Source organism: Acipenser ruthenus, chromosome 7 (assembly GCF_902713425.1).
Source record: "Acipenser ruthenus chromosome 7, fAciRut3.2 maternal haplotype, whole genome shotgun sequence".
Lineage (NCBI taxonomy): Eukaryota > Metazoa > Chordata > Actinopteri > Acipenseriformes > Acipenseridae > Acipenser > Acipenser ruthenus.
Genome location: NC_081195.1, coordinates 14,273,583 through 14,281,713, shown reverse-complemented (window position 1 = coordinate 14,281,713; position 8,131 = coordinate 14,273,583).

The following is an 8,131-nucleotide window of genomic DNA, read 5'->3' as shown; positions in this document are numbered from 1 at the left end:
ACAAGTTACCAGTAACTCGAGTCACAGTCTTCAGTGTCAACAGAAAGGATATCCTGGGTATAACCACAGGAAAAAAAAAAGATGTTGCAAGTATATTTAGCAACAACTGAGCAGAATGTCAAACAAATAGGTGTTTATTTATTTGAGTAGGGAAAGCACATGCTTGTCTCCAATATCCACAGCGTATATGAACTGGGGAATAAAACTTTACTACGACAAAATGGAACATTTTTTAATTATTTAAATGCATTGAAAGAATGGTCCATGTCTGTAATTTATTTCTAAACCAACTTAGTTCCTGCCTGAAAAAACTAAAATGTAATATTAACTGTTAAAACTGTAGTTTTATAAATTCCCTTTATCCAGTACCTTGTTAAAAGAAAACAAGAACTTATTAAGGTATTGTAATTAGCGTTGTTTTATTTCTTCCTCATAAAAAAAAAATTACACTGTAATGTTTACAAACATTCTGACAGTTTCCTGATTGTGCAAGGGGGAATGTGATGACTGTTTTGCAAAAAAATAATGACATGGATGATATACACATTGACTTTTGCAATATTTTTTGTTGATGGCAGCTTGATTTTGATACCAGTAAATACATAGACAATGAAGGAGATACTTTCAAGAGCCCACACATGTTTCAGGTCAGTAAGAATCCTAGAGGCACCATTCAATGGGACCACTATGACTACATCAGTCTAAATACTCAATGAATGATTGATCCCAGGGTGCACAACATCAGTCATTGAGCATCTATCTGGCATGCCTTAAGAACGAATGAACACCTCACATCAAATCGAAGGGGCATCTTGGCCCCATGTTGACAGTGCCATGGCATGAAGTTTAATTGATTTGTCTAACACTCAAATAGCCAAACCCATTATCAGTACCCAAATGAGGTTATCATTAAATGTGTAGCCATATTCATTCACTTCCTTTTAGAAGTTGTGACTGCAGGAATCTACCCCACTAATTGTTTTGTTTTTTGATGCTGTATTTTTCTGCAAACACAAGGCTCTTCTTTAGCTGAAGGCACCAGTATATTAATGCCTGTGAACCATCCGACCGTATAGACATTTCTCATGTTGTTCTTTGTCACAGTGTCTGGCACCAATGCCACTTTCCTACACATGCCTAGTCATTTCTGGGTTGAAAATCCTTCTATTCCGGACAGTGTATAATCTCATAGGAGGTCAACAAGCTGTATACTCAAGCAGCAAGATATTGGCTCGTGGGCTTCTTTTTTTGTATCAAGACAGTTGCCAATACAAATTTCCATTCTACCTTTTTATTACAATTGGCTGATTTCCTTTAACTTCTCAGAGTACAGTAGTAATGAAGCTAAATGTTCCAGGCAGATTATTTTATACAGTAAATCTTTTTTTTTCTAATATACGTATGATCTACTCTTGTCAACACCCAGAGGGCTTTTGGTCAAAATTTGGAAGGAGCTGTGACAAAAAGGAATCAAACTTACTCATGTAATATACACGGTTTAATTTACATTGAGCCAATGATGTGGGGGGGGGGGGGGGGGGGTTACTACAGTACAAGAACGGGGGCAACAGTTGATCCAGTGATACTGATACTGCACAAAAAAAGGTCAGATGTATTCTCAGAGTTCAGACTTAATGGTTCTAGCATCATGCTCTACTAAATCAAAAATTCAAAAGCAATGCCTCTATTAGGCAGCAGATTCTGAAAGAATGCCGTATAATTCGTTTCTGTCTTCAAATTCCTTTTTTTCTGCAATAGCATCACAGCAATAAAAATCATTCAGAACAAGTCTTGCTGCCTTCATTTTTTTTATTCCTTAACTCACATAAACAGTTACCAGTAAGAGTCTTAATGCATTTTCTTCCATTTTGCATATGAGCAAAACTATTTAAGCATTGCAAGTTATAAGCATAGCCATTGTAAAATGTCTTAAGGAATACAATTCTGGCATTTGCTGCCAATGACACACATTTTCTGCCTGCTATCAGCCTCTTTCTATATAAAGGAAGTGGTGTGACATTCATCCTTCCTATCCCCTGTCATCTGAGCTCTTTGTTGCCAAATGAATAAGACCTCATAAAAGTTTACCATGGTATTTTTCTACAATAGTCATGGTTATACAATGTATTTACCATAGTTTACCCTGTTTTAACATGTTTAATATGCTTTATCATGCTTTCATGATGCTTTATTGCACTTTATCACACTATAATTCAAGCAGCAGTGTGGAGTAGTGGTTAGAGCTCTGGACTCTTGACTGGAGGGTTGTGAGTTCAATCTCAGGTGGGGGACACTGCTGCTGTAGCCTTGAGCAAGGTACTTTACCTAGATTGCTCCAGTAAAAACCCAACTGTATAAATGGGTAATTGTATGTAAAAATAATATGTAAAAAATAATGTAATTGTATGTAAAAATAATGTGATATCTTGTAACAATTGTAAGTTGCCCTTGATAAGGGTGTCTGCTAAGAAATACATAATAATATAATTATACTATGATAAACTTTTATAAGGGAGTTACCAGGAAATCTGAGTGAAGAGGACTACCTACTTCCAATATTTTGATAAGAACTTCCAATCATCTAGTGAAAGATGTCCAAAACAACTCCAAAATGTAACAAGATGATAGAAACAACTTGACTGTACTTTAAAGCAACTTACAGCATTCTTAAAAGTTTAGAGAAGCCCGTTGCCATCTTTAATTAGATCAAAATTGTATTGCTGCAACTAATTTGAACAAAGTTTGTTTTCAGTAATTCTGTGTTAAAAGTTGTGGAAGGATCATTTTTAATTTTAGTGGAGACCAGAATAATTATAAAGGAAATAAAGGAAATAGATTGGTTCACTTGGATACAAATGAAATTTTGAATCATGCTACAGTATCAGTGTTTTGAAAATAATACAGTACATTAGTTCACAGTATACTGTATAATTAAAGAATACAGCCAGGGTAGATTTGCCAAGGAATTTGCCATTTGCCAGGAAAACAAACATATGCATTGAGTCAACTGTAATTAACAGGATAATAAGGTACACGTTTGTTGTTAGTGACCTGCCTACTTGAGCTAAAGTTAAACAAGATTTGACTTGAAGCCCATTGCATGTCTGAGTGCAAATATTGACTCGTATTTTTATGGCAGTAAATTCAATAACATGGGGGGTGGAAGGAACGCTGTGTGAGATTTTCTTACATTTTTAACTCCAGTGAGAAAAGACAACAAATTAATACAAACACAATGACTGACTTCAATACTTAGGACAAGGCTTCCCTCACTGCCCATCACCAGTCTACATGAGTTAGGAATGAATCTGGCTCATATTGAGGAATGTTCTCTCCCAGTTTAAAATATCGTACACCCTGTCCAGGGTATAAATTGGGCTATGTAGCACGAGTGTTGGTAAAATATATTAATGTATTTAGGCACAGGGATTGCACAATGACTTCACATGCAGATAAAATGTGTATTAGGATGTGGGCACAGGCATTGCACAAATAGTTTACGTGGTGGGATTCAAGGGAATGATTAATTAGTAATTGAATCCCAGTACAACTGTATATATAGATGCACGAATCACTCACTCGGGGTTGGGTGTTTGGTGAGTGGAGAATAAGAACATAAGAACATAAGAACATAAGAACATAAGAAAGATTACAAACGAGAGGAGGCCATTCAGCCCATCTTGCTTATTTGGTTGTTAGTAGCTTATTGATCCCAGAATCCCATCAAGCAGCTTCTTGAAGGATCCCAGGGTGTCAGCTTCAACAACATTACTGGGGAGTTGGTTCCAGACCCTCACAATTCTCTGTATAAAAAGTGCCTCCTATTTTATGTTCTGAATGCCCCATTATCTAATCTCCATTTGTGACCCCTGGTCCTTGTTTCTTTTTTCAGGTCAAAGAAGTCCCCTGGGTTGACATTGTCTATACCTTTTAGGATTTTGAATGTTTGAATCAGATAGGAGAGAGAAGGAGAGTAAAGTAAAAACTAACAATTGCTATTCGTACTGACATAGGTCTTGTTTGTTTCGTGTTTGTCCACTGTTTGTTTGTTTGTTTGTTTGTTTTGTCTAGTTGTTTTGTTTAAACTTTTTATTTTGTTAATAAATGCGCAAGCAGCACATTCACATTCGCTCGCAGTGCTGTGAGTGTGTTTCTTCTTGAGCCAGCAGACACCAATTAGCATTAATCTAGCACTGCACTTACCTACATAAACATTAGGTGATACAAGATTTGTGGGTGTGTGAAACCAGCCGTGAGTGCTTTAGGGCCTAGCCAGGGGAGGAATTGGTTTAATTTAATAATTAAAGATATTGGTCAGAATAAAGTCCTGGCCTGGAAGTACCAAAGATGCCTAGCCCTGATCTCTTTGGTGCTCGCTACCAGTACAGACCCGCAAAATATGAAAACTTTATCCATTGGTAGCGCCGTTTTATTTTAAAATAAAACAGACCACACAAGTCAGTAAAAGCACTGTCAATGATCATGCATTATAAAAAGGAGCTGGACTATTCCAGGTCTTGGAAGGTCATCACATTAGCAATGCCTTCTCTTGGATTAGCAAGAGCATAACTGAGATCCAGGACTTGGTCCATTCTGAATTTAAATATTGTGAGTCAAGGCTTACATTCCCACAGGTGAAACCTCAAGATAAATTTGAATATTGACTATAAAATAATTTACAAACTGAAGTGGCAGCAAAACTTTTGGAGGTTAAATTGATTTCCTCTGCACCTGTTTACTTTTCTCTTTATGCCTTGTCCTGTCACTTCTCTTTCACTTCACTTCAAATCACTAGTGTGCTGCACAGTACCACGGTCTAAGAGCGCATAACTACAAATCTTAGAAACCAAGGCTATGGAAGCTAAAGCTGTAATTTTCACTGTTTGAATAGGGGCAATGAGATACTGTAGTTAGGAAATATACTTATTGTGTAAATTCAACTTGAACTAGCAGCACTACAGAAGCAAGGGCGGGTACACTAAAAGCAAACCAGTTTATCATGCCAAGTACCTTGATGGCCTATTTAAAGATATATGATATAATCCATTGGCCTACATTTGTCTTACTTTTTTATAGTCTCCACCAGCTAACCACACTTTCATGAGTTAAAGAACAGAACTTGAACCCTCAGACAGATAAGGTTTTGTCTTGATATACTGTATATACAGCTGCCAAGTGCTTAAAATATTCCCCATACCAGACAAGAGATACTGTGAGGAAAGTGCAAACCATATTGGAGTGAATGTTCAGCAGTGTCATTGGTCTGGCTTATATAGCTTTATCAAGCTTCTAAAAAAAACTTGTGATGTATGTGAGTAAAGCACGTCCCACCTTAGAGAATGTCATTGCTGCATCACTGTATCTTGACACTAAATGACTGCCAAGTAACATGGTGAAATGAAATGGAGGGCTGGAACCACTGAGCAGCGCAACCAAACCAACTATTCTTCCTTTGTGCCAAAATGGTTACTATGACGTAAAAATGTCTATATATAGAATGCACTGTCTTGCAGAAAGCATTCAGTTGTCTAAATGATCTACAAACTGAGCAAATTATCAGGTCCTAAAGCTTTCAAACAATAGTTTTTGTATTAGAAAAAAAAAACTTTTGCCTCAGCGTTCTACTGTGTTGAGTGCTTGATAGTTTCAAAAACAAAAATGGTCCTTTGTTGACATATTATCTTACTAGCTGAAAAAATAAATGCTCAATTTTGTATCATGCCTGAAAATGACAAGCAACAATAATACCTCCCAGGTTAGTTTGTGTCAACACTTCATTTCTGAAGTCACACTTTCTGTTTGTTAGGAGTGGCTCAAGGCTGTAAACTGCTTGTTTGCAAAGTGTGAAGCCGTAGCTCTTAAAGGGAAAGTCCCTTATATAGTAGGTCTTACATACATCCTATGTAATTCATAATAGATTTCCGTGTCTAAGGGGAATATAAATATCTTTAATAGAGTTCTGCACAACACTGCGCTGAAGTCTTAGTTCTAGTCATTCTGCCAGTACTGTATCTGTGCATGCTGGCTGGATTGAATGGAAAGAAAAGGTGGATGCAAACTGCAAACCAAGCAGTTTAAAGACGAACAAATCACCATTCAACTAAAAAGCGAACTCTGTAGTGGAAAAGTAAGTACAGGTCCTATGCTGAGGTCAGTATTATTAACTGATCAGCTACTAGGAGGAGATCCATTACAATACAATGTCTTCTAGTTGTGTGTAAACTATCCATGGCGTCCTGTGTCACCTTTTCAAAGATTTATTTCTATACAAATGCTGGTGGCCTAATTTTTAAGAGAGCATTTTGATCAATTTTTCTTTAAAAACCCATCAGGGCAAAATGTTTCTTGTTGTATCCCTGCGTGTAGATATTTAAAAATAAATAAATAAATAAATTGTGAAGTAAGTGTCGTGTTGACCTGCATGACATTTTGAGTCTGCCTGCCAGACTGTGTGATGAGAGTTGAGAAGATGATTTAGTAGAGATGTTTCTAGTGCAGTAGAGCATTGCAATGACACAGCATATGAGCTGGAAGAGATTCACTTGCAAGAAGCAGAAAAACATGCCTGGCTCCTTCACAAACCGTTAGGTAATCTAGATGGTGCTTGATCTAAGAACCGAGTACTTTGCAAACACTCAGTAGTACACATTACTTTTGGTCAATTCATTTTTATTAGATAATCATGTGCTCTATATGTCAAGTTAATACAGGGTCTATTCTATAAAAATACACCTGGGATGGTCCTATTTAATGATTAAAATGTATCTAGATCAATTTCATAGACCCCAATAATTCCTTTATGAATGATATGTGAAGCTGCTGTTCTGGCTGGGGCACTCTTAAAGTGCCTTTTTCTGTTAAACATATATATCATATATTGTGTTATGGGACCACAAAAATAACAGCGTACAGTATACATGTATTTGTTTTCCATTTCTGAGTTATAGGCTTGTAAAAGGTGAATAGCACTGGCTATAGCCAGGCACAGTGCCAGTAGGCTCCATGAGAGCATCCCCTACGAGCTCTGTTGGAGCACCTCAGTCCCGAACTGAACACCCCATGCTATTCTTAACTGTAGCTGCTTTGTCTATATTTATTTATGTATTCTGTTTAAATAATTTGTTAGCAGTCCAACCACATAAACACATTTTACAGAACTAAAAAGAAGAAAAAAAAAACAGGCCACAACATTTTACACCTGAAAGATCTCACAAAATTCGGACTGAAATTTACATAAAGGTCAAAGCTGTATATCAAGTGTGAAATTTATGGGGGCTCCCGAGTGGCGCATCCAGTAAAGGCGCTCCGCACGGAGTGCAGGATGTGCCCTATAGCCTGGAGATCGCAGGTTCGAATCCAGGCTATGTCACAGCTGACCGTGACCGGGAGTTCCTAGGGGGCGGCGCACAATTGGCTGAGCGCTGCCCGGGTAGGGAGGGCTTAGGTCGGCAGGGGAATCCACGGCTCACCGCGCATCAGCGACCCCTGTGGCCGATAGGGCGCCTGTGGCTCTGCAGCGGAGCCGCCAGATCTGTGTTGTCCTCCGGCACTATAGGTCTGGTGGCATTGCTGTGGATCTGCAGTGCGAAAAATGACGGCTTGGCAGGAGCACGTTTCGGAGGACGCGTATTCCAGCCTCCGTTTCCCGAGTCGGCGGGGGGGTTGCGAGCGGTGAGCCGGGGATACAGATAATAATTGGGCATGCTAAATTGAGGTGAAAATCGGGGTAAAATAATTGGCGACGACTAAATTTAAAAAAAAAAAAAGTGTGAAATTTATTTTTGCAATATAAAGAATGTATAATGAGAGGCTCCTGAGTGGCGCGTCCGGTAAAGGTGTTCCGCGTGGAGTGCAGGATATTCCATTGCCGACCAGGGACGGGAGCTCCCAGGGGGCGGCGCACAATTGGAGGGGGGGGGGGTTAGTTTGGCCTGGGTGTCCTTGGCTCACCGCGCACCAGCAACCCCTGTGGGCTTGCCTGTAAGCTGCCCAGAGCTGCGTTGTCCTCCAACGCTGTAGTGTGTAAAAGAAGTGGGAGGCTGACAGCACATTCTTCGGAGGACAGCGTGTGTTCATCTTCGCCCCTCACGAGTCAGCGCAGGGGTGGTAGCAGTGAGCTGAGCCTAAAAAT